Source organism: Sminthopsis crassicaudata, chromosome 2, assembly GCF_048593235.1.
Source record: "Sminthopsis crassicaudata isolate SCR6 chromosome 2, ASM4859323v1, whole genome shotgun sequence".
In the NCBI taxonomy this organism is placed as follows: Eukaryota; Metazoa; Chordata; class Mammalia; order Dasyuromorphia; family Dasyuridae; genus Sminthopsis; species Sminthopsis crassicaudata.
This window is the reverse complement of record NC_133618.1, coordinates 503,272,660-503,300,574: the sequence shown is the minus strand read 5'-3', so window position 1 is coordinate 503,300,574 and position 27,915 is coordinate 503,272,660. Positions and strand designations below refer to the sequence as shown.

General features: G+C 38.0%; 1 long non-coding RNA gene and 1 pseudogene across 1 annotated transcript; both read left to right on the top strand.

The window, feature by feature from the left end:
- Window positions 1–679: 679 nt before the first annotated feature.
- On the top strand, window positions 680–26,219 carry LOC141557765 (uncharacterized). The gene is made up of 4 exons (XR_012486893.1): window positions 680–768; window positions 886–1,037; window positions 19,267–19,351; window positions 25,839–26,219. It is a non-coding gene; the product is annotated as an uncharacterized LOC141557765 (long non-coding RNA).
- LOC141557762 (26S proteasome regulatory subunit 8 pseudogene) lies at window positions 13,194–14,388 on the top strand (annotated as a pseudogene).
- Window positions 26,220–27,915: the final 1,696 nt, after the last annotated feature.

The window sequence follows — 27,915 nt, the reverse complement described above, 5'->3', positions numbered from 1 at the left end:
ATATACTTAATGTTACATAAAATCCAATTGTTATTACTGTTCTTATTCTTTTGTGGTTATTAGATAAGTACTCAGGTGGGGAAACTGAAGTCTTGCCTGTTTTTTATAAGGCAGTTGATTTTTGAGGAACTCTCCAGAGAAAATAAAGAAAAGAAAGGGACAGGTAGCAACAGGTTAACTATTAGGCAGTGTCTGAAACATCTACAGTTTCTGTCTTCAAGTTTCTACTCCTAAATGATGAATTCTAGATGTATATGCTTGTAGTAGAAACATGAAAGAAAAAAGACAAGAAGAATGGGCAGCCTTTGTTGTGACCCTGACTTTTGTCTATTTAATTATGGGTGTTTTAATCCTGTTAATATCTGTTTGTAAATTTTCACAAGATCAACACCTGCTACAACCATCCAGAAGTGATAGTGCCTCTTGCGTTCCTCAGTGTGTGGACCATGCTGTGGCGGGCGAGAGGGGAATAACAGCAAAAAAAAAAAAAAAAAAAAAACAAAAAAAAAAACCGGTGAATTGTTAAGGGACAGGTCAATTCCCGAGAGCCTCCCCAGCTGTGGATCATAGCATCTGAAGGAGTTGCTGGGCAAACTTTTCTGACACAGGTGTTGGGGATTCGGAATGAGATAAATTAGAGACAGAGGGAAGAGGAAGGAGGCCTCTCAGTCAAAGATGTCGGAGAACAGCAACTGTCTCAGTCTCCTTGTGTCATCCTTTCACAAGAGGAGATCCATTCTGGGTTGAATCTTCAGCAGCCACTGTCAGGTGCTCCCATGTATTCCAACAGAAAGTCATTTCTTAGTGAGGGACATCCTAAGTAGTTTCAAATAAATGTATGGTTTTCTTTTCAGTTAACCTCTGAAATTATTCACTTCCATTTAGGAGATTGAATTAATGGATGAGATTCTACCTTGTTTCTCCTGGAACCATAATTAAAATTTCTCCAAATGTTTAGAAATGAGATGACTACAACTTTCCTGAGATCAGAGAGAGTGATGGAAACAAAACCAGCACATTGGAGTGGAATCATACAGGTAAGGTTTTTCATTCCTATTGGACTTCCCCGCTTTGGTTTGTGTGCAATAGAGAGATAAGGTGAGTGTTTTAAGATTTGGGATGGAAATTGTTAAATTGTGCAATTGTTGCTGTTATGGATGTATGGGAATTTTATATGTCATGATTATTTGATGCTTTAGCTTAGAAATACATGGCCAATGTGATAATTTGTTTAGTTTGAATGTGTTTATTCATATAAAATATGTGAATATATATTCATATAAATATATATTTATATATATATTCATCTAAAAGTTCTTTTGAAGCAAAGCAATCTTAAGAGTTAGTGATATAGAAAAGAATGTCAACACAACATCTAAAAAGGAAAAAAAAAATCTAACAACCACCAGTTATATTCTAATGCTTGCTTTCAAAACACAAATTTCTTTGCAACCCTTAAGCCACTTCTACAAGCATATTTTAGATTTTTAATCAAAATAAAATACTGTATTTACTGTGTAATTTCTGGTACAATAAAAGGTATAGAAAAAGGAAAGTTGGACCTTATCCATAAACCTCATCCTTCTCCCACTCTTTATTTCCAGCTGTTCTTATCTTTCTAACTTGAGCAGATATTGGGTAATTAAAACTTTGCTAGTTTAGGTCCTGGGTCAAGCAGCATGTAAGGTGACATATTCCCTAAGGTAGTCCCTTCCTGTTCCAAACCTTTAAGCCTATGATAAATTTGGCCAAGCTTCAGCTGTCTTCTCACTCATGATGAAAAATAATTAATTAAAAAATTATTTGTAAAACTGTTTTTATCATCCAATCCATAGTGCTTTTGTATAAGGAAAGCCCTTTTGTAAATTGAAGCATTATGTAATTTGATAGATTATGAATAAAAATAAGTTATTAAAATATAGGATAACATTTTCTGATAGTTTATTGAATAAGTTTTTACTAAGCACTTTACTATATCTTATGTGCAAGATCACCAGAGGTTTGTTGTTGTTTTTTTTTTTTTTTTGTTTTGTTTTTTTCCCTAGTGGAATTAGAGGTGGCATGGCAGGAGGGAAGGGGAGGGAATAATGAGAGAAGGGAATAAAGTAAAAGAAACACAATCTTCTATTTCTAATTTGGATTAAAATAAGCCTATACTGCTATGTCAGCTACTTTTGTGACAGACCCAAGACTGTATCTTTTTAAACTACTATTTTTTTAAGTCACTGAAAAAGTATTCATTGTTCTATGTAGTTGTCATCTATCACAACCTTGTTTTAACAATCACATGTGAAAGGTATGGAAGAAATCACTGAAATATACATTTTTTACAGTTAGAATATTTTTAAGTCACAAGCATTAATTCACTTTATTAGTGATGGGGATGGTACCATCAATGGATGATGTTTGTTCCTTTGTATTCAAAGAAAACCAAAGACATCATGATGTTGAGAAAAAGGTATAGTGTATTTGACAATTGGCCAATATGAGTTCTGAAGGCTCTATCACAAGATCATGTACAAATAGTCCATTTCAATATTTAAAATGGATTCTGAATATCCAGGTATGTATCTATATTTTCCTTGCTGTGTGGTTCTGTGCCATGTCTTCCATGTATCAAAATTGATACTAAAATACTTGAGATGTCTTGAGTGAATGGTTAATGTTGAACATTTTAATTAGCAGTTTTAGACACATAGTAGAATTCAAGAGGAACATTAGAAAAAGTAAACATTTTTTCTTATTTTAAAAAAGGTATTGAATTGCTGAATCTTTGTCAAATTGAAACAGGAGCAGTGCCCTTCATAATATAATTTTAGCACCGTTCATTGTAATTAAGAGTTTCTGGTTATATTGTATAATATTTTATGAAGAAAAAATGCCATTCAGTCAGTGCAGAATGTGCCACCTATTTTCTTGAGTGTGGCACTTCATTTTCACCACTTTCTCAAGTGGGACAGATCATAAATTATGGAGACTTATGCTTCCTATGCACTCTTTGTCTATGTCCTAATAGTTATCCACAGGGGAAATATCAGATATAGTTGATAAAGCTGGAACCAGAATGTAAAAGGCTGAACTTAAATTTCTCTGTTGGAAATTTAAATTTGATTTTAAAGGCAATAAAGAACCCCTGAAACTTCTTGAAAAGAGGAGTAATATAGTCAGACATATGCTGAATGTCAATTTGACTGCTATGTAGAAGATGCATGAGAGAAGAGAGAAAGTAGTAGGGAAACCAATTAGGAGGTTATTAAAATAGTTCAGGTAACTAGTGAATTAAGAATCTGAACAATAGTTTTATCACAACCGTGATAAAGAAAGGAAATTAGATTATGAAATGTAGGTGATTGGAAGGATGATGGTGTTAACAATTTAAGAACATACAGAAGGAGGGTGGGTTGGTAGAAACATATTGATATTGATATTTCTATTATGCATTCAGCTTGACATGTTCAAAAAGCTGTTGATATGTAATTGGCATTCATTTTAATCGGTGGACAAATATTTTAAGTGCTATGTGCCATGCGCTTTTTGGGCCTTGGGAATAGGTACCATTAATGAAATAATCCTTATTCACAAAGTACTAATTATTAGGGGAAGACAATTACACATAAATATTATCTTTAGATAATAAATACAAATACATATTATAGGCATATGCAAATATATATAAAGTAGTTAACTACGAGTCAATTTTTAGGAAGGAAGATGATAGTTTTAGGGTTCAGGAAAAATCTCATGATCTGAGATGCCCCTTTCCTCCTGGGCCTTAGTTTTATGGTGCTTGATACCCCATGAATACAGATAAAGCAAACTAAAAATACAGAATATCATTGGTTTATAAGCAGCTAGCAAGCAGAAAAGGGCCATTTGTTCAAGTGGTCATGGTTATTTTCCCTTGTTGGACAATTGAGGGATGACAAAGCATGACAAAAAATAGGGGATTTTCCATATAATTAAGTCACCTCTGCCATACTGGGTTTGATGAGCATAATAAGGAAAAACTAGGTTGGAGTGCTCTAGATATCTCCTAAATAATTTGCAATCTGTAGTTCATCTTTCTTAGGTCTAATAACAGAATTTATAGTCACTATCTTTTATTATTATTATTATTATTATTATTATTATTATAGCTTTTTATTTACATGTTATGCATGGGTAATTTTACAGCATTGAGAATTGCAAAACCATTTGTTCCAACTTTTCCCCTCCTTGCCCCCCCCCTCTCCCCCAGGTGGCAGGTTGACCAATACATGTTAAATATGTTAAAGCATAAATTAAATACAATATTCATATACATGTCCAAACAGGTATTTGCTGTTTAAAAAGAATCAGACTTTTCCATTAGCCTGTGAAGGAAATAGAAAATGCAGGCAGACAAAGGTAAAGGGATTGGGAATTCTATGTAGTGGTTCATAGTCATCACCCAAAGTTCTTTCACTGGGTGTACCTGGTTCAGTTCATTACTGCTCTATTGGAGCTGATTTGGCTCATCTCATTGTTGAGGGTCAGGTCCATCAGAATTGATCATCATATAATATTGTTGTTGAAGTGTTATAATCACTCTCCTTATGGAATCATTATCAAATTGATTAATACTTTAATTAATCAGCTATCACAGTTCACATTTTTCCCTCAGTTCATTATCTCCCTTTTTTTTTTGAGATCTTGAGAAGCTAGATTTCTAATCTCTAAAAAATATAATGATTGATTTATACATTTAAAACTAGATTATTAAGAAATTAATTGACACATAATGGTTTATAATTAAGCACTTCCATTCTTCTGATGTAGTCAGAACTTTACCAGATATTTCTATATTCCTATATTCTTCTGTATTCCTAGAAGATTAATTAATTGAACATTTTTGTGGGCTGTATCTTTGTCATTTTAAAATTTATATTATTGCCTCTGTTATGGTTAATTTTGTTATCTACATGTAAAAAATAATAGTACTTTCCAGAGAGTTTGATATTAGAGGTTTACTACTTAATAGATAATTCTTTGTCATACCTATAACTAGCATGTCTTATGTCCAGAAAATGTAGGAAATGAACCCTTAATTAAATTCTTAGAGACATTTATTTAGGTGTAATGGTGAAAGAGAACTGGGAAAAGAAAAAAAACTGTCAAAACACAGTTTCATGGGTGAAGGAGGAAGGAAACCCTTGTCATGGGAGGGAAAGGAGTACCAAGGCAGCGCGGCTGGGATGTTGGAAGGTCTTGGGATTTAGCTGGTGCGCATGGTATGTACTTTGTTCTGCTGTTAGTTAACCCCGTTAATTCAGGTTTGTTGTTGGGCTTCAATGAAGCATTCACAAATAATTGCACAATTAAGAACAGGAAGTTTAAATTATACTAACCATTGCAAAAATATACAACAACATTACAGTGGCCCCTCCTTTCCAGCCAATATGGAAACCTATCTGCTAAGCAGGACTGAGTATGATGACTCAGGTGGTTTTTAGAAATCACCAAATTGGAGGGAACCTGACTCCATGTGAATGGGTTTTTATGCCTGAGGTTTCTGAGGAAGCCTCATCAAGGGAGGCAGGGGCCAATCGGGTCCCCAGAACTTTGTTGCTTATCAGGGAAAATTAATTTTCAGGAAAATATGAACCCTGGTTCTATCACATGTGCTGTGGGAGAGCTCCTATTTTAATTTAGACTACTGGATCTGTGGATCAGGCGTTGCTTGGGTAGGTGTCATTGTCTGATACCAGTTACCTTTATCTTCTTTCTACTACTAACTGGGTTCTGCACAGTCAGGTGCAAGTGCACTAAAGGAGGGATGGCTTGTGCCTTTGGTATGCACTCAGTAGCACTTTAAACCACTCAGAGCACACCACAAGGGACCCAGCAGTGAGAAAAGGTGTAGTGATAGTAGTCTCACTCAACAGGTTGCAGCTACATCCTGTCAGACAGCTCATGGCATACTTGGAAAGTCCATAGTGTCACATAGAGTAAGTCAGTCATGACTTGAATGATAGAACAAAAAGCTCAGGAACTGAGGGGTATGGCAGTATGACAGATAAAGGGAGCTATGAGTTATTCATCAGGAGGATAAACAGGCTTACTAGAAGAAGGGAATCAACTCCCTTGGATGTTGATTGCCTACTTGACTTGTCATTTGTTTCTCTCCTGTACCTTTCATGGCCTAGGTAATCTCTAAGGTTCCTTTTAACTCTAATATTCTGGGATACTATTTGACCAGAATTTGTTGGTAATTAATTCCCTGACTGAAGAGTTTCAAGCATTTTATAATATTCAACTAAATAAATATCTGTAATTTTTATGAGAAATGGATTGATAGTCTTTTCTCTGGTTTATAATCTAAAATCTCTGGTAAATTATCTTGGTGGGTCAGAATATAGTAATGAGGAGGATAAAATCATAGATCTGATTCCTCTGCGAACCAGTTTTACACAGACTATACCTCTGACTTTTAGTAATTGTGAACAAATGCTAAGAATTTGTCTGGATCAGTGAAAGCTCTATTCTTATTGTTGCAAAGACTTCAAAGCTCATGCTATATGGATAATGAATAAATAATTCCTTATTTTGGAAGCAAAAGGGTAGTATGACCCAATGGTATTATGCATACACACACACACACACACACACACACACACACGCGCCCGCACACACATATATACAGTTTTTTTTTTTTTTTTCAGATGCTGTTAGTAACCTGGTCCTTTCTACCAACAGTACCAGTCATGACTAAAATGCTATACAGTGGTGTGATGGGATCAGATGCAGGATTACTTACTATGCTATCTTTTGTTGATTTCTTGTATAATAGAATGAAGCTAGCTTTCACTTCATTTGTATTTCAGATAATTTATTATTAAATTCAACTTGCCTAGAAGGATCAGGGAAAGTATGTTCCAATTCATCTTTTTATCTTCCTTTTGTATGTATTTATAACTGAATAGTGTAGATAGGAAGACATAGCATGAAGTCTCAATCACTGAAACACTTAAACCTTTCAGTTAGATTTTTTTTTTTTTGAGGTTGTAAGCATTCTGGTCCATCAGTACATATATCTTAGAAAGATTCTGTCAAAAGATGGAAGGAATATAGCAGGTTTGATTGCCATTGAGCTGAATGAAAAAGTTCCTACTATGTGCCAACTGAAATGGTAAACACTAGAGTTAGAAAGATAAAGACAATTCTTGCTCTCTAGGAACTTGCTCTAATTGGAAGAGAACATATTGTGCAGAATTGTGGCTAAGGAAGCACATTTTTAGTCTGAAAAACTTGGTAGGATGGCGTTAATGGGGCCACAGAAGGAGAGTTGACTTGAATATGGTTCTAGTATTAGAGAATAATAAAGGATACTATGATTAAGACAATGAGACCCCAGATCAGAAGTTGTGGAAATGAAAGGGTTGAAACAAAGCTCAGGTCTATTGGCAAGGTACTTGATGAAAATGAGTAAGTGGGCAGTGCAGTGGTGCAGAGAGTGCTGGACAGGAAGAACTCGAATCTGACCTGAGACATTTATTAGATTTGAGACCTGGGTGAGTGGGTGGGTGAGAGTCAGCCTCAGTTTCTTCATTTAATAACTGAGAATCATAGTATTTATCTCTGTTACATTTGAAAACTCAGGTAAACTGAGGTGTCATGCTATGAGTCTTAACCAATAATTTGGGTTAATGGCCTCTCTAATAGACCTGAGTGAGGACTGACAATCTTATTTTTAGGTGTCTTCTACTGATTAACTCTCCTTGCAAAGGTAAAACAATCCAGATTGGTAGATATTTTAATAAGGAGATGGGTTAAGTCACTTTAGCTGCTTCCCATTACTTCTTTGAAAGATGGGAGTAACCCCTCAAGTGATTGGATTAGTTTTAGACCTGAATAAACAGGTAATCTGTTTCCACTTTGAATCAACTTGAATTTGTATTAAGTGGGTATTGGATGAGACTACCCTAGTGGAGATATCAATTAAAATAATAGAATTGAGACTCAAAAGGACTGGAGGCTACCTTGATAAAGGATAAAAGTAATTACAAAAATAGGTTTGATCTTTAAGCAGTTTTCTCTAGAATATAAGTGAAGAATGCTGTTAAAAGGGTAAGAATTTAGACTGGAGGCATGAGAGAGATTTTAAATCTATGCCAGCTTCATTAAGTCTTAAGTTTTCAATTTTATCCTTTGCATGGTTGTTGTGGTGACAAAATGAGATATTTGCAGAGTGTATTTCAAACCTTAAAGTGCTATATAAATTTAGCTGCTGCTGTTAATCATTATTATATGTTAATCATTATTGTTATGATATAGATGATTAGTGAGAAACCTACTTTAGTGACCCTTGTCTTCTGAACAAGTCCCATCTCTTTAATTTAATAAAAAAATATTTTGTCAGTAATGCCTGTTTTTATGAATCTCTTAATAATACAGTTTTTGAAGAATTAAATATGCACTGGGAAAGTACAGTGGAAACACTCATGCATGAGTAAATTCTATTAAGAACTAGTTGTATAAACTGGTCATGTGTGTATATATACATACATACATATATATATATATATATATTGTATTTAACTTTATCATATTTAACATGTATTGGTCTACCCGCCATCTGGGCGGGTGAAGGAGGGGAAAAATTAGAACAAAAGGTTTGGCAATTGTCAATGTTGTAAAATTTACCCATGCATATATCTGGTAAACAAAAACTATTAAAATTAAAAAAAACTAGTTGTATAACTGTACTAAAGCGTTACAAAAGCTGTCATCAGTAGATGATCTGAAAAGGCAGTAGGCTGATAATGCAATGACAACTTCTGTGCTTCATTAGTATCAATGAAATGTCAGGAAATCTAGCAGAAGGCCCTTTGGATCTCCTTTGGAGCAGTTATTTCATAGACGAGAAGGTATGGATACATTTTTTCTTTATTGTTGGAGAGAGTATCCACATATACATGGAAGTCATCATTCTGGATCTGTATTATTTTTTTCAGGAAAAAATTTGTGTGGATTGTGGATGGTGTGTGAAAAGGTGAAGAATTTACAGATTAAGCACATTGATCAGAGACAGTTAACTAAAGTGAATCAGACCTATAGGCCCCATCACATGATTTTAGAAAAGGCCTAGGCTGTATTCCATTGTCCAAAAAAGGAGTGGCCAAAGAGGCTGTATATCACCTTCTCTACTCCATTCCACTGACCAAATAGGGGAATACAGACTGTGACCAATGACAACATATTGGATTTTGGAGGTTCTTTGTCTGAAATGAATAAAAGCTGTGAACACTTTCAAGGGAGTGGCTCTCTCCTGCTGTGAATTTGGCTCACAGACAAGGATGGGATCCGCTTCTCGAGATTCTAATAAATAATTCTGCTTTCTATGAGGGATCTCTTGAGTAGTCAATTTGGGTAGGTCTTTTTCTCCCAAACAATGGTATCCAGTCATACTTTTTGTTTTTAATCTGAAAAACATTTGACCCATTCCCTGTTAATATGTGATCTGTGGAGATGAATATGTATTTTGTATCTTAACCATTATTTCCCTAAAAGATTATGAATCACTTTTGTGAAACACTACACAGATAAAGAGCATTTGCTAGTCATTTAATGTTTTAATAAAAAATAATTTAAAATATATAATTTTAAAAAATCTGATCTTATGCTTTTCTCTAAGATATAATATTCTTCTGTAGGCGTTTGTATAGTTGCTTCCTTCTGTTTCACAGCTCTGTTACAGTCCTGCCCTCATTCCCATAAAAGATTCAAATAATAAGAATTAAAAAAACGCATTCTGTTGCTTAAACTGGGCCTTCACATCAGTTTCTTACTGACTTAAGACTGACTGCTTAGCTTTATTATTCCATAAGCACTAATTCTTTCCCCCATTATATCACTTCAAGTCAACCCTTAAGAATATTTTTTTTAAAAAATCTCACATGATGTTATTTTCATGTGCTTAGTATTTTCTTTTCTTTTCTTTCCTTTTTTTTTTTTTTTGAGGCTGGGGTTAAGTGACTTGCCCAGGGTCAAACATCTAGGAGGTGTTAAGTGTCTGAGACCAGATTTAAACTCTGGTCCTCCTGAGTGCAAGGCCGGTGCTCTATCAGCTGCATCACCTAGCTGCCACCAATGTGCTTAGTCTTTAAAGAATACTTGGAGATGTTTGGATGAAATCTAGTCTAGAATCATGTTTTTGTTTTCATCATCATGAAATTGAATATTGACTCAGCATGTTTTAGGAAACCCAATCAAAGCATAAAGCTTAGTTTGTATTACCTGTCTTTCAGGTATGGTAGCATTAGTAGAGTTCTACAGGCTAAAATTAAATTACAATTAGCTGACTATGCTCAAAATTACCAACTATAAACTGTAAGATGAAATTTAGCATACTGTCCTATTTCCTTTGAAACATAATTCAATATCTTAATCAAACTCCTTCTATAAAATAAATATCCCAAACTATGGAGGGAAGAAGCAAAATCCTTAGTAAAATTCTAAAAGAGTGAAGAATTAGCAGAGATCATAGTAATATGTTCCCAAGTACTAGGTTGAATTTATATCAGGAAAGAATATTAGGAAATAGGCCATATTTATATAAAAAACTATAACATTATGGCAATAGACTTGGAAACAGTATTTGACAAAAGGTACAGCTTATTTATGTTGTATTAAAAAGCTTAAGTATTAAGTATTTTTAAATATCAAAAAGCTGAAGAGTAAACATGGAAATACTAGAAACTTTTTGAATGAGATCAGAGGTAAACCAGGAGGTTCATTGTAATTAATATCCAAAAATCCTTATTATAGGAAAACAAGGAAAAAAACGGAGGCAATTAATTTGAGGCCAATCAGAAGTGAAGGTACATCACTGTGAATGATATTTTGGTTTGCTCAGAGCAGGAATTCCTAATCAAGACTATTTTGGCAGTTTTAGACAGGTCTCATAGGCTTTCAGTGTTTTATAATGAATGACATAAACAATTCACTTTATATAGTCCTTTAAAGTTTGAAAAATACTTTACATATTAAATGTCTCCATAACAACTCTGTAAGGTAGATGCTATTATTAGCTGTTTTTGCTAAATAAGGAAACTGAAGCAGACAAAGGTTGTCACTTGTCCAGAGTCACACAAATGGTAAATGTCTGAGGCAGGATTTGAATTCAGTTCTTTCAAGTTATAAACTTCTTGTTCTTCCAAATGTATGTATGTTCTAAGCAAAATGATAACATACATTTGGAAGAACAAGAAGTTTATAATGTGGGGGTGGAATGGGGAGAATAGTAATGAAGTAGGCATAGGACTTTCAGATCTCAAGCTCTATTATAAAGCAGTAATTATCCAAGTTATTTGGTTCTGATTAAGAGAATAACAAGTGGTATCCAAGAAATAGACTAAATAAACAAATCAGAATTTAAAGAAAATTCAGTTTTCACATAACCCAAGAACACAGATTATTTGGAGATGAAGTCCCTACATATTCTTATAACAAATTATCTTTTCCTGTTAGGTTGTATAGGAGAGAACTTTTCTTCAGGTCCAGATTTTGGCTTAAAAAATCAGGAGCTATGCATTTTTGTTTTTCTTTCTTTCCATCTTTCCATCTTTCCATCTTTCCATCTTTCCATCTTTCCATCTTTCCATCTTTCCATCTTTCCATCTTTCCATCTTTCCATCTTTCCATCTTTCCATCTTTCCATCTTTCCATCTTTCCATCTTTCCATCTTTCCATCTTTCCATCTTTCCATCTTTCCATCTTTCCATCTTTCCATCTTTCCATCTTTCCATCCTTCCATCCTTCCATCCTTCCATCCTTCCATCCTTCCATCCTTCCATCCTTCCATCCTTCCATCCTTCCATCCTTCCATCCTTCCATCCTTCCATCCTTCCATCCTTCCATCCTTCCATCCTTCCATCCTTCCATCCTTCCATCCTTCCATCCTTCCATCCTTCCATCCTTCCATCCTTCCATCCTTCCATCCTTCCATCCTTCCATCCTTCCATCCTTCCATCCTTCCATCCTTCCATCCTTCCATCCTTCCATCCTTCCATCCTTCCATCCTTCCATCCTTCCATCCTTCCATCCTTCCATCCTTCCATCCTTCCATCCTTCCATCCTTCCATCCTTCCATCCTTCCATCCTTCCATCCTTCCATCCTTCCATCCTTCCATCCTTCATCCTTCCATCCTTCCATCCTTCCATCCTTCCAATCCTTCCATCCTTCCGATTTTTGTTGTACAGCAAGATCATTGTATGGATATGTATACGTACATTGGATTTAACATAGATTTTTTTAACATGTGTTAGAACACCTGCCATCTGGGGGAGATGGGGGAAGGAGGGGAAAATTTGGAACAGGAGGTTTGGCAAGAGTCGTGTTGAAAAATTAGCCATGCACATATTTTGTAAATAAAAGCTATTTTAAAAAAAATAATTAGGAGCTATGGGGCAGCTAGGTGGCACAGTGGATAGAAATCCAGAACCTTAACACTTCCTAACCATGTGACCCTGGGCAAGTGACTCAATCCCAATTGCCTCAGGGGAAAAGTAGTAAGAAATCAGAAACTATGTGAACACACCCATAGAACATGATAAACTCTAAGAATTCTTCATATTACAAAAATAATTCTTAGGAAAACTGGCAACAGGTGAAAGAAAAAACCTATTTAGACTAGAATCTTACACTATATACTACAGTATCCTGATGGATATTCCAAAGATGATAAAAAACAAGGTCTTATATGTACCCAAGTACAGATAGAAGCATTTCTTATGATAGTAAAATAGGTGCCTATTAATTGGGGAGTAGCTAAAATTGTGGTATATGAAAGAAATGTCTTATTAAATTGTAAGACATGATGAATATGAAGAATTCAGAGAAACTTGGCAAGATTTATGAACTAATACAGTGAAGTGAGCAGATAATATATACAATAACTATACCAATGTAATTAAATATATACAATAGAGATAGCAATAAAAATATATATCTATATTTATATTGACCAAGTTTGAAACCAGAGAAGAGAAAGCATCATTTTCTTTTTAAAGGGTCAGAATATTTGGGTATGGGTTGGGAACTTAAATCTGGGCAGGGGACAAATCAAACCAAGGTTTGGGCCTATGGCGGCGAGAACCGAGCTCAAGCTGGGGCCGGTGCTACTCCAGAGGCCGACGTGCTTTGTCAGGGCCGCCCCGGCCTGACGGGCTGGCAGATGGAGTTAGAGGAGGGCAAAGCCGGGAGTGGGCTACGGCAGTATTACCTGTCCAAAATCGAGGAACTGCAGCTGATTGTGAATGACAAGAGCCAAAATCTCCGTCTGCAAGCACAAAGAAATGAGCTAAACGCAAAAGTGCGCCTGCTTCGGGAGGAGGTGCAACTGTTGCAGGAGCAGGGGTCCTATGTGGGGGAAGTGGTCCGGGCTATGGATAAAAAGAAAGTTTTGGTGAAGGTACATCCTGAGGGGAAGTTTGTGGTGGATGTAGATAAGAACATCGACATCAATGATGTGACCTCCAATTGCCGTGTGGCCCTTCGAAATGACAGCTATACCCTGCACAAAATTCTGCCCAACAAAGTAGATCCATTGGTATCTTTAATGATGGTGGGAAAAGTTCCTGATTCAACCTACGAGATGATTGGTGGCCTAGACAAGCAGATTAAGGAGATCAAAGAAGTGACTGAACTGCCTGTTAAGCATCCTGAGCTCTTTGAGGCACTAGGCATTGCACCGCCCAAGGGTGTATTGCTGTATGGACCTCCTGGTACAGGCAAAACTCTTTTGGCTCGGGCTGTGGCTCATCACACTGACTGCACCTTTATTCGTGTCTCGGGCTCAGAATTGGTACAAAAATTCATTGGTGAAGGAGCACGAATGGTACGGGAGTTGTTTGTCATGGCCCGAGAGCATGCCCCCTCCGTCATTTTTATGGATGAGATTGACTCCATTGGTTCCTCATGGCTAGAAGGTGGCTCTGGCCGGGACCGTGAAGTGCAGCGAACAATGCTAGAATTGCTTAACCAACTGGATGGCTTTGAAGCCACTAAGAATATCGAGGTTATCATGGCCACTAACAGAATTGACATCCTGGATTCTGCTCTACTTCGCCCTGGCAGAATTGACAGGAAGATGGAGTTTCCACCCCTAATGAGGAGGCACGATTGGATATTTTGAAGATTCACTCTCAGAAAATGAATCTGACCCGAGGCATCAACCTCCGGAAAATTGCAGAGCTCATGCCTGGGGCATCGGGGGCTGAAGTGAAGGCTGTGTGCACTGAAGCTGGAACGTATGCCCTTCGAGAACGGCGAGTCCATGTCACCCAGGAAGACTTTGAGATGGCAGTAGCCAAGGTCATGCAAAAAGATAGTGAGAAGAACGTGTCCATCAAGAAATTATGGAAGTGAAATGGTCATTTGGAAAGATACAGTTTCTCTGCTCTTAAGGCAAACAATGGAAAAAATAAAATTGAAGGCAGCCTAGCATATTGTAAACTACATGATCGTGCAGTAGTCATCAAAAACTAGTTAGTATTGGTTAAAAAATAGAAAATTGATCAATGGACCAAACTAAGTAAATAAGATCTAAAAGTAGTAGAAAATCTTAATCTAGTATTTGATAAACCCCAAGTATACTAGTCATATATGTTAACTATATACATAATCATATTAACCATAAATAGTAAAGATTTTATATTTGAGGGCTAACTAGCAAACAAGCTGCCAAAACTGGAAAGCAATACATGGCAGACATTATTTTTAAGCCAATACCTTATACTGTATAACATGATAGGCTCCAAATGGTTATTCCCATCTTGCATATGGCAAGGGAAAGAATCCTTAACTTTTGTTCTTTGTTTTTGTTTTGTTTTTTCCTGAGGCTGGGCTTAAATGACTTGCCCAGGGTCACACAGCTAGGAAATGTTAAGTGTCTGAGGCAGATTTGAACTCCGGTCCTCCTGAATTCAAGCCTGGTCCTCTATCCACAGCGCCCACCTAGCTGCCCCGAATCCTTAACTTTTAAAAAGAGAGGGAATCATAAAATTTAAATATACAATTTTGTTGGCATAAACACAATGTAGCTAGATAATTGGGGGAAAATCTCTGATAAATGTCCATGAAACTATATTTAAATGCACACATTTGTGTGTGTGTGTATATTTATATGTATATTTGAATTTTTACAATTAATATGAATAATAGTGTTCTCCAATATATTAGTCATCAAAGAACATGACTATTTTTGAACTAGAGAGGATGTGAGCACCCTTACCAATGGGGGAGTGGCTGAACAAATTATACTATATTAACGTAATGAGATGCTGTTGCATGTTTGAAATGATAAATACCAAAAACTCAAGAGACTTGAGAAGACTTACCAATTGATAATTGATAACATAACAGAACCAAAAGAACAATTTATTCATGATCATAATAATGTAAAATCAAATCAATTAGCATTAATCAAGTATCTGCTATGTGTCAGGCAGTCTGAAGCACTGGGAATAGTGTCTGCTCTCAAGATCTGTTACAATCTAATGAAAGAGATAACATGTAAACCACTATGTAAAAACAGAATAGGATAAATTGGGAATAATTTCAAAGGGAAGTTACTTAGATTAAGGAGGATTCTGAAAGGCTTCTTGTGTAAAATGGAACTTTAGCTGAGAATTGAAGGAAGTTAGAAGATAGAGTTGAAGAACATTCCAATTATTGGGGTAGCAATGAAAATCAGGGAGATAAGTCTCTGATCAAGGAATAGCAAGGAAATTAGTGCCACAGGATCAGAGTATGTGGAAGAAAGGACTGGAAAGATAGGGAGGGTTGAGCTTAGAAACTGTGACTAAAACAAGTGATCAGTTGTGACTTCAGTGAAATGATGGTGAAACATACCTCTTGGCAGAGAGATGGTGGACTACAAGTATAAAATGAAGTAAATATTTTTAATACATGGCCAATGTGATAATTTGTTTAGTTTGATTGTGTTTATTCATATAAAATATGTGAATATATATTCATGTAAATATATATTTATATATATATATATTCATCTAAAAGTTCTTTTGAAGCAAAACAATCTCAAAAGTTAGTGATATAGAAAAGAACATCAACAAAACATCTAAAAAGGAAAAAAAAAATCTAACAACCATCAGTTATATTCTAATGCTTGCTTTCAAAACACAAATGTTTTTGCAACCCTTATACTACTTCTACAAGCATATTTCAGATTTTTAATCAAAATAAAAAAATGTATTTACTGTGTATTTTCTGGTACAATAAATGGTATAGAAAAAGGAAAGTTGGAGCTTATCCATAAACCTCATCCTTCTCCCACTCTTTATTTTCAGCTGTTCTTATCTTTCTAACTTGAGCAGTTATTGGGTAGTTAAAACTTTGCTAGTTTAGGTCCTGGGCCAAGTAGTATGTGAGGTGATATATTCCCTAAGGTAGTCCCTTCCTGTTCCAAACCTTTAAGCCTATGATAAATTTGGCCAAGCTTCAGTTGTCTTCTCACTAATAATGAAAAATAACTAATTGGAAAATTATTTGTAAAACTCTGTTTTTATCATCTAATCCATAGTGCTTTTGTATAAGGAAAGACCTTTTGTAAATAGAAGCATTATGTAATTTGATAGATTATGAATAAAAATAATAATTGTTATTTAAAATATAGGATAACATTTTCTTATAGTTTATTCAATAAGTTTTTACTAAGCACTTTACAATATCTTATATGCAAGATCACCAGAGTTTTTTTTTTTTTTTCCTAGTAGAATTAGAGGTGGTGTGGCAGGAGGGAAGGGGGGGAGGGAGCATAGAGAAGGGAATAAAGTAAAAGAAACAAAATCTTCTATTTCTAAATTGGATTAAAATAAGCCTATACTGTTATGTCATCTACTTTTGTGATAGACCCAAGACTGTTAAAACAAGGTTGTTATAGATGACAAATATATAGAACAATGAATACTTTTTCAGTGACTTAAAAAATAGTAGTTTAAAAAAATGCAATCACATGTGAAAGGTATGGAAGAAAATCACTAAAATAGGCATTTTTTTTTTCATTTAGAATATTTTTTTTATTAAGTCACAAGCATTAATTCACTTGATTAGTGATGGGGATGGTACCATATAGTTTTGACTTTGTGGATGATGTTTGTTCCTTTGTATTCAAAGAAAACCAAGGCCATCATGATGTTGAGAACAAGGTATAGTGTATTTGACAATTGGCCAATATGAGTTCTGAAAGCTCTATCACAAGATCATGTACAAATAGTCCATTTCAATATTTAAAATGGAGTCTGATATTCAGGTGTATCTATATTTTCCTTGCTGTGTGGTTCTGTGCCATGTTTCCATGTCTCAAAATTGATACTAAAATACTTGAGATGTCTTGAGTGTCCTTGTAAGCTTCTGACTTTTGTGTGAACACTTGCCTTGTGTAAAATAATCTTTTAGGTAAACACTTGTTGGCATTCAGGTTATGCGGCCAACCCATTGGAGTTGTGCTCACTGCAGGAGAGTTTGAATGCTTGGCAGTTCAGATTGAGAGAGGCCCTCAAAGTTCTGGATTTTTTCTTGCTAAGTAATCTTCATAATAATAAGAAAATCCAAATGGAATTGGTTTAGATTTCTGGCATGATGCTGGTAGACTGTACAGGTTTCATAGGCATACAACAATGAAGTTGGTAATGTGTTGATTTTAAAATACCTAAGAAGAATGAGCAGCAAAGGCTAAATTTGTGAATTCTTGGGGAAAAATTGATATTAAAAAGCTAATTTTTGTTGGTACCTTTGGGGTATTAAGTGAGTTTTTGATAATGTTTTTAAAAACTCTGGAGTATGCAATCCTTTTACTTCACTGATTAATTCATCAAGAGGTACAATGTGTTCCAATACTGCCTGAGGAGATCGAGAAAATAATAAATTTTTTTCTGGAAGACTTTCTACAAAATAATGATAAAAGCTCTCTGTCACTGGCAACTTTGCAATTTCATTGAGAAGTTTTCTGTTGCATAAAGTGAGTTAGCTTTCCCCGAGGTGACAAACTGAAACAATTATAAAGTATTCCTGGTAGAAGAATATTTTGATTATATAGAATTTGACAGATTATCAATGCTTACAGAAATTCCTCCTTCTGTTGTATTCAATTTCTCACTTAACACTGCTAATTTGGAAGCTGCCAAAAAAAATACAGCAATCATACATTTGGAAAAAGTATTTTCATTTGAATGAAAGCCTTTTCACTTTGTAAGAAACATTTAGAAAGGAATATTGGTGCCTTTTTTGACTTTGAGGCAAATTAAGGATTAAGTAACTGAAATTTCACTTTCTGATTTCTTGTAATAGTATTTTGATATAAGTTGTATTTGTTGAAAAATTCAGTTAAATATATATAGGAAAAAGGAAAAATATAACTTTAATATTTCTGATTAAAACTTTTGATTTGGACATATATAAATTGTGTGTATGTGTGTGTTTGTGAAAAAGCCCAATTTGAACTTTGATTATGATATGTGGAAGAAAAAGATTTATACAATTGAACTATTAAAATAGTTACTTTATTTGATTAACTGGAAAGGAAGAAATGCATCCTGCGAGAAAGTTGTCTAAAATTTGTGATTTAAATAACAAGAGCATATTAGGAAATATCTATCCAAAACCTATAGGCAACTAAAAATTATTCAACTTGGTTTCCTTATTTTTGGTTCAATGCACTATAGTAATAGTATATTTTAAAAATATGATTTCTACAAAGAATAGATTGAGAAGTCACTGAAAATCGGAATTAGTATATTCACTTAAATTCAGGTACCTTGTTAAAAGAAAACATGGATAAGAATGGCTTATGTTTATCTATTAAGATTACTATTTAATGAAAATATAACTACCAAGTATATTTATTTAAGTAATAAATGTTTACATTTCTTAGGAAATAATGAATTATTTAGTCTTTCTGTTGTAGTAACTATTATACATAAAACCATATAAATTAATATCCACGTAGTTTGTATAACTTCCTGGCATTAATATATTAAAATTATGTAATTTCAGAAAACTATATCTTTAGAACTATTTTTGTAATATTCTAATCTTGTAAATAATTAACCTAGAAACTTCTGACTTTTTAGGAATAACTATAGTTAATGGGACCAGGACTTCTGCATTCTGAGAGGCTTTATAAGACAAAGATGCAAAACAACGTTGGCCTCAGATCAAACTTCAACTCTATTTTGTGCTGCTGTTTTTAGTGACTCCTGGACTTTTCCTTCCCTGATTGTTATTTCTAGGCATAGGACAAAAGACGGTATTTGCCCTCAAGAAGCCTCTAATCTAATGGGAGGGCATCAAGCAAACAAAGGAAGAAACAAACAGGTAAGAAAAAAAAATTAATTCAATTTTAATTCAATCCTTCTATTAAACTTGAATTAAAATGGTTGGGAAAGATTTTCTATAGAAGATGGATTATTAGAAGCTACTTGAAGGAATTCAGGGAATCCAGGAGGTAGAGATGAGAAAAGAGGAAATTCCAGGTATTGGGAATATCCAGGAAAAATTATTGGAGCCCAGAGATGAAACTTCTTTTATGGAATCTTCTTGGAGAGTCAAGATGGCATCTTATTCATGGAACTGCCACGAGGTTCACTGTTGATTGGAGGTGTTGCTGATGGAAGACTATATTGCACAACCTTCTTTGATTAACTTTGGAGAAGCACAACAAAGGAAGAGGGCAAGACTTTATGATGAGGTTAGTAGCAATGTGGAGTTGTGAGAATCCCCTTGTGGTCGGTGCATGAAGCCGAAAAAATTCACGAACTGGCAAAAGAAGTTTAATGGCATTGCTTTGCTAGGAGATGGACTTCCTCAGTGGCAAGGTCCTGGCAAGGAAATAAACAGAGGAGTTAACACTGAGAAGAAAATGTCTTCACAACTGGCAGGAATCCTGACAAAATCTATGCCAAGGAGACGTAGGCGTAGCTAGAAGGAGGCACAGGCATAGAAGGAGGCACAGGCATAGAAGGAGGCACAGGCATAGAAGGAGGCACAGGCATAGAAGGAGGCACAGGCATAGAAGGAGGCACAGGCATAGAAGGAGGCACAGGCATAGAAGGAGGCACAGGCATAGAAGGAGGCACAGGCATAGAAGGAGGCACAGGCATAGAAGGAGGCACAGGCATAGAAGGAGGCACAGGCATAGAAGGAGGCACAGGCATAGAAGGAGGCACAGGCATAGAAGGAGGCACAGGCATAGAAGGAGGCACAGGCATAGAAGGAGGCACAGGCATAGAAGGAGGCACAGGCATAGAAGGAGGCACAGGCATAGAAGGAGGCACAGGCATAGAAGGAGGCACAGGCATAGAAGGAGGCACAGGCATAGAAGGAGGCACAGGCATACATAGGGGAGAAGGCTAGCTTAGGTTTGGAGGTAGGGCTTACTTAACTAGACACAGTGCGGCAGGATAGCTTAGATTTAGAGACAGGGCCACAGCCTACCTTAGGTTTGGAGGAAGGGCTTACTTAACTAGACACAGAGCGGCAGGCTAGCTTAGGTATAGATTCAGGGCTTAGCTAGACGCAGGGCAGCAGGTTAGCTCAGGTTTAGAGGCAGGACTTACTTATCTAGACATAGTGCAGCAGGCTAGCTTAGGTTTAGATTCAGGGCTTAGCTAGACACAGGGCAGCAGGCTAGCCCAGGGTTAGAGGCAGGGCTTACTTAGCTAGACGCAGGGCGGCAGGCTAGCTCAGCTAGACGCAGGGCGGCAGGCTAGCTCAGCTAGACGCAGGGCGGCAGGCTAGCTCAGCTAGACGCAGGGCGGCAGGCTAGCTCAGCTAGACGCAGGGCGGCAGGCTAGCTCAGCTAGACGCAGGGCGGCAGGCTAGCTCAGCTAGACGCAGGGCGGCAGGCTAGCTCAGCTAGACGCAGGGCGGCAGGCTAGCTCAGCTAGACGCAGGGCGGCAGGCTAGCTCAGCTAGACGCAGGGCGGCAGGCTAGCTCAGCTAGACGCAGGGCGGCAGGCTAGCTCAGCTAGACGCAGGGCGGCAGGCTAGCTCAGCTAGACGCAGGGCGGCAGGCTAGCTCAGCTAGACGCAGGGCGGCAGGCTAGCTCAGCTAGACGCAGGGCGGCAGGCTAGCTCAGCTAGACGCAGGGCGGCAGGCTAGCTCAGCTAGACGCAGGGCGGCAGGCTAGCTCAGCTAGACGCAGGGCGGCAGGCTAGCTCAGCTAGACGCAGGGCGGCAGGCTAGCTCAGCTAGACGCAGGGCGGCAGGCTAGCTCAGCTAGACGCAGGGCGGCAGGCTAGCTCAGCTAGACGCAGGGCGGCAGGCTAGCTCAGCTAGACGCAGGGCGGCAGGCTAGCTCAGCTAGACGCAGGGCGGCAGGCTAGCTCAGCTAGACGCAGGGCGGCAGGCTAGCTCAGCTAGACGCAGGGCGGCAGGCTAGCTCAGCTAGACGCAGGGCGGCAGGCTAGCTCAGCTAGACGCAGGGCGGCAGGCTAGCTCAGCTAGACGCAGGGCGGCAGGCTAGCTCAGCTAGACGCAGGGCGGCAGGCTAGCTCAGCTAGACGCAGGGCGGCAGGCTAGCTCAGGTTTAGAGGTAGGGCTTAGCTAGAAGTAGGGTGTCTGCCTTGCTTAGGTTTAGAAGCAGGGCTTACTTAGCAAACACAGAGTGGCAGGCTAGCTTAGATATAGATTCAGGGCTTAGACGCAGGGCAGCATGTTAGCTCAGGTTTAGAGGCAGGACTTACTTAGCAAACACAGAGTGGCAGTCTAGATTAGGGATAGAAGCAGGGTTTAACTAGACATAGTGTGGCAGGCTACCTTAGGTTTAGATTCAGAAGTTGGCTAGACACAGGGCAGCAGGCTAGCTCAGGTTTAGAAGCAGGGCTTACTTACCTAGACATAGTGCAGCAGGCTGGCTTAGGTTTAGAGGCAGGGCTTACTTACCTAGACATAGTGCAGCAGGCTGGCTTAGGTTTAGAGGCAGGGCTTAGCTAGACACAGGGCAGCAGGCTAGCTCAGGTTTAGAGGCAGGACTTACTTAGCTAGACACAGAGTGGCAGGCTAGACACAGGGCAGCAGGGTAGCTTAGGTTTAGATTCAGGGTTTAGCTAGACACAGGGCAGCAGGTTAGCTCAGGTTTAGAGGTAGGGCTTACTTAGCTAGACATAGTGCGACAGGATAGATTAGGTTTAGAGGCAGGGCTTTCTTAGCTAGACATAATGCGACAGGATAACTAAGATTTAGAGGTAGGGCTTAGCTAGAAGTAGGGTGTCTGCCTTGCTTAGGTTTAGAAGCAGGGCTTACTTAGCTTGACACAGGGCTGCAGGCTAGCTTTGGTTTAGAGGCAGGGCTTAGCTAGATGCAGGGCAGCAGGATAGCTCAGGGTTAGAGGCAAGGCTCACTTAGGTAGATGTAGGTCGGCAGGCTAGCTTATGTTTAGAGGCAGGGCTTACTTGGCTAGACACAGGGCGGCAGGCTAGCTCAGGCTTAGATGCAGGACTTAGCTAGATTCAGAGTGACTAGACCTTGAATGGAGAGACTAGATGTGCTTCCTGAACAATGGGTTCATTTATATAATCTTCATACAAACTTTTTTAGATCCTAACTTCAGATGTGCTCCTCCTTCTATTTTGACATCCTGGCTTCTGATTTTCTGCTCCCCATTCACCGTTTTCAAGCCCACATCCTCTTCAACCTTCCCTATCTTCCTCCTTGTCACCCAGGCTGTAACTGCTAGACTAATTTCTAGATGCCTTCCTCTCTCTTACTCCTTAGTGTCAGGCAGTCAACAAGTATTTGTTAAGCGTCTATCATGTACCAAACACAATTCTTCACAATATTCATTTATTCATTATTATCATTCTTGCCCAGGAAGTTTATACTTCATCACAAAACTATTGTTGTAGTCCAGACCCTCTGCCTTCCACTAATCTCTTTGGCATACTAAGACTCTCTTTTTCTTTTAGGTTCAATCTCAATGTGTCCCTCTCCTGCCCAGAAAATTCTTGCAGCTTTCAACTTCCTAAAGGCAAAAGTAATGGAATCATAAATAGATTTAGAGAAGGAAAGGGCTTATTTCATAGGTGATGGAACTAAGACCCAGAGAGGTCAAATGCTTTGGTCAAGGTTGCATAGACAGAAAGTAGCAGAACCAGGATTCAAACCCAAGTTTTCAATCCAATTTCCTCTTCACCTGGCTATCTCTCATTCCTTAGCTTGACACTCAAGGCCCAGCAAAAACTTGTACTCTAACTGGACACACCTTATTCTCTGTGCTTATTCTGAATTTACCCCTAAAGTTCTTTTCATGTTGAAGACCTTCCCCCTCTTTTCTGTCTCCAAATCCTCCAAATCCATCTCAAGTCCCCATTCTTCCATGAAGCCTTCTCAAACCCATTCTAACCTATAGCAGCCTCAATCCCCTGGACTCTGGACTTCAACCTCCTTGAACCTCTAGAGCATTTTTTTAATGTAACTTCTGTAAATGGGAACACACAGCCACTCTCCCTGCCCCCTTCATCTGAGTGCAGAGAGAATACTGAGCCATCTGGTGTCCCTGCTTGCTATCATAAGCTCCTAAGAACCTTGCTCCTTGTAGTCACCTCTTCCAGAAGGTAGGGGACAGTGACAAGAAGGAATTGGATGGTGAGGCTTATTTGTGTAGGAGACAGGTGAGAGATAATGTTGGAGAGGTTGACAGGGGCCAAAATGTAGATGGTTTTGAATGCCAAGTTAAGGAATTTGAATTTTCCCTTAAATACTGTGGAGAAGTCACTGAAAAGTTTTGGAGAAGGAAGTGACATGCTAGAAATGATGTTTTATCTAAAAATGGTCCATAGGCTGTGTTGGAAAGGGTAGAATGGGGGCCTGAAGGGAGAGGGTTCACCTATGTTAAGATGATGATCAGACCTGTGTTAGCATAGAGAAAATGAAAGTAGAAAGGAAGATATGGGAGACCTTTGAGGGGGAGAATCTAAAAAAACTTGAAGACTAATTGGATGTGAAATATGAAGGACCCCTAAGGTTTTTTTTTTTTTTGTTTTTTTTTGTTTTTTTTTTTTTTTGCCTGGATGACTGGAAAGATATTGATTGGTGCAATCATCAGTCAAGCTGATGTAGTAGGGACAACAAGGAGTTTCATTTTGGGTATGTCGAGTTTGTGAGGTGTTAGAGGGACACCCAGGAGGGGAAGTGCTGTCCAACCAGCAGTTGGAAATGCATGACTAGTTTATAGGATAGTAAGATTATAGATTTAGAGCTAGGAAGGACTTTCTTATTTGTCATTTATTCATGACCTCTCATTTTACCGATGAAGAAACTGGAAATCAGAGAGTTTAATTGATTTTTACAGATGAAGAAATTGGAAATCAGAAAGTTTAGTTGATTTGTTTAGATCATATCATGGGTCAATTATGTAGATGGGATTTCAATCCAAGTCCTCTGATTCTAAATCCAGCTCACAAGATAAAAGTCAGGGCTGGAAATATTGATGTGATAGTCATCAACTTGAGACAATAGTTGAAAGAGTGGGGAAAAAAGTGTAGGGAAGGCAGATTCTCTTTTTATGGGGGCAAAAGGAGGAAGCACCAGAACAGGAATACTTGAGGGAGGAGAGAATCAGAATGCAGTGCCAAAGAAACCAAAGGAAGAGGAATCTCAGGACAAAAGTGGTCAATTTGACCTTCAGCATGAGCACAATAAGAATCACATTTAGGTGTTCTAGGTAGAACCATGGGGTTAGCAAGGGTAACTGCGGCTTTATTTTAGGCTGTTATAATTGAGAGCACTGATGTCAAAGTAAATAGAATTGGGGGCAGGGTACTAAACCAGTACATTAGACTCTTGTGGATTTCATTTTGATTTAATTTTCAAATGTGATACTTATGTTTTATTGTCTTTTTATTTATTTTATTAAATATTTCCCCAATTACATCTTAATCTGGTTCAGGACCACATGTTTGGTTCCTCCAATTTAAAAGTGCTCACAGCATGTGGAATCCTTTAGCAGACAGAAACAAATGAACTTAGTAAGCAGTTAGCAAAAAAAAGTTAATTGAAATAAGAAGCTTCAAGACTGGGTGCTCCTTCCCTGCTCCCTTCCTTAGGTATCATTTTAGATGAACTTCTTCCCATCCCAATCTCACCTTTTTTCCTCTCTTCCTTGTGGTAGCCTCTCTTCAAGTGGCCTGCTGGTAATCTGGGATCTTGGTCTTCCCCAGTGGGACAGTGCCCTGAACTATTTCCCCCATGGGACCTTGTGTTCCAAAGTCCAAAGTTTCCTCCCCCCACCCTGGACTAGATTTACTTTGGAGGGTACCTTCTTTAATGTTTGATCATGACCTCAGATTGGCCAGTAAAAGTTTGGGTAGAATGTAAGCCCCTTGAGGGCAGAGACTGCTCCATTTTTTTCTTTGTTTCTTTATAAACTAGCACTTGGCATATACCAAATGTCTTAATAAATGTTTTTATTGAATTGTATGGCCACTGGTAACTGTGGAGAAAACAGTGTCAACAGAATGGTGAAAAGGGAGCAAGATTTAAAGGGATAGGAAATGTGTGGGTTAAGAGAAAGTAGCATCATGAATGTAGATCTGTTTTTGACAAATATGATCTTATGCCGGTACATTTAGAGTGGTGGAAAGGAGGGAAATGAATCAATATCTATGATATTCTCGGGAAAAGGGAAGGATTTTTAAGACCTGAGCATATTCCTAGGCCTCAGGGACTATAAAAAGGGGGGGTATGATGTGATCAGTGGAGCAGATGCGCTCACAAATAAGGTAGTGCGTGTGAAAAGTACAAAGTACTCTTACAAATTCAAAAAAATAATTCATTTTCTTTGTCATTTGCATTTCTTAATAGTTCTCCTCCTTAGGGAGCTATGTTCCACTCATTGCTGATACATATCCAGAGAAGCTACCCACCTGAACAATGTCAAGTACAATCTCACAAGGACACATTACGTGACCCGAACTGGCTTTTTGTGTTTTGTTGGACAAAATGCTTAACTGCCTCGGCCTTCAGCTGTAACTTGAGAAAGCTGGACTAGAGAATCTCCAAGGTCCCTTCCAGCCTTGACATTCTGTGATTCTTGGCCTCCTGCCAGTGTCTATGAAGTCCATGTCCTTCATTAAAGGGATTTCTAATTTTGAGAAGACAGAAGATTCAAGTTCCATCTCTCTTAGAGAGAGCAGGGTGAGCCATTAACTCTGTCCCTAGCACAAGGCTTCCCAGTGATTTTGCCCAGGGTCAGGAAGACTTTTTCCTTCACTTTAAAGGACTATTAATAAAATCAATATTGATAAAATCATGAATATTAATAAAATATCTAGAATTTCCATAGCAATTGAAGGTTTACAAAATACTTTATGTTATCTCATTTGACCATCACAACCATCCTGTGAAGTAGCTATTAATTATTATTATTATTTTCATTTTAGAATGAAGGCCAAGAGAGATAATTTATCCAGGATAACTGAGTATACTGAGTATCTGAGGCAGGATTCAAACTCCCCCCCAATACTCTATTCATTGTATCATCTAGCTACATTCATAATAGGAACAACCTTAGAGTATTTGTACAAAATCAGATATAAGATCACAGATCTAGAGCTGGAAGGGGCTTTCAGTTCTACCCTCTCGTTTGACAGATGAAGAAACTGAGACCTAGTGAGTTTGAATTATTTTCAAGGTCCCCACACAAAAGTCAGAGAATAGATCTGAATCCAGGTCTGGGAATCTTGGGAGCAGCTAATTGGATAGTCTGGGGTCAGGAAGACCTGAATTCAGATCAGTTGGATGATGCTGCACAAATTACCTCAGTTTCTCTATATGTAAAATGGAGATAATAACAGTACTTACCTTCCAGGGGTATATTGTGAAGATCAAATGAGATAATATTTTTAAAGTACTTAGCACAGTGCAGTATGTAGCAGGAGCTATATAATTGCTCACTCCTCATTCCTGCCCTCTTTCCTATACTCCAGGGCTAGTATTCTTTCTACTATGCCATAGTACCTCCATCCCTTGTGCTTTATGGTGTCTTCCAGAGTTCTAATAGCATCTCCTCACCCTAATGTCTGCTCCTCCATGTTTTGAATTTTGATGCTTACTCATTACCTTCCCCTTGGGGATGGACAAGCTCAGGACTGACTGTCCAATGACTGTCAGCTATACAGGGTTATACTGACCATCATGTCAGTTTATACACTTAATGCAATAATTTCTTCTGGTCTCTGAATCTTGAAGCAATCTTTCCAGATTGGCTCACTTAAGTGCCAGAGGAAGTTCCTTGAAAGATATTCCCATCCTGCTCTAGTTAGGAACATTTCTGTCCAAAGAACTCAAGAGGCCCAGATGGATAATGACAAAATTTAACTCTCCAAGCTCCCATTTCTGTAGACTCTAAGGGCAGATTTTTGTCCTTTTGATTCCTCTGCCTCCTTCCCTATCACAGCCAGGCACTCTCTCCTAACCTAATATGTCATGTGGTCAGGGATATGCTGGAGCCAGCTTGAACCAGCTCAAAAGAGCCCATTGCTAAATTATCAGTGTAAGCACTGACACCTGGGAAAATGACCAAGGGCTATTACAACCCAGGGCTTGACATTGTTTTGTTACTGTCTAGATTTAAGAAACTGGTGGAGAAAATGCTAATAATGCAAAGTAAACTTAAAAGTAGGTCAAGAATATTTTTCCATTCTTCCCCTTGCCCCAGAGCTGGTTGTTAAACATTTACCCTGTGTGTGATCAATTCTAACCTAAGGACATCTAAGGGGGGCAGCTAGGTGGCACAGTGGATAAAGCACCAGCCCTGAAGTCAGGAACAAGATATGACAATGAAGTTATAGGACTCCTTTGGGAGGGAAGAGTGGGGGGATAGAGGGAGGCCTTGTTAGCTAAGTAGCAAAGAGGAGCCAACAATGGCAGCCTTTTTGGG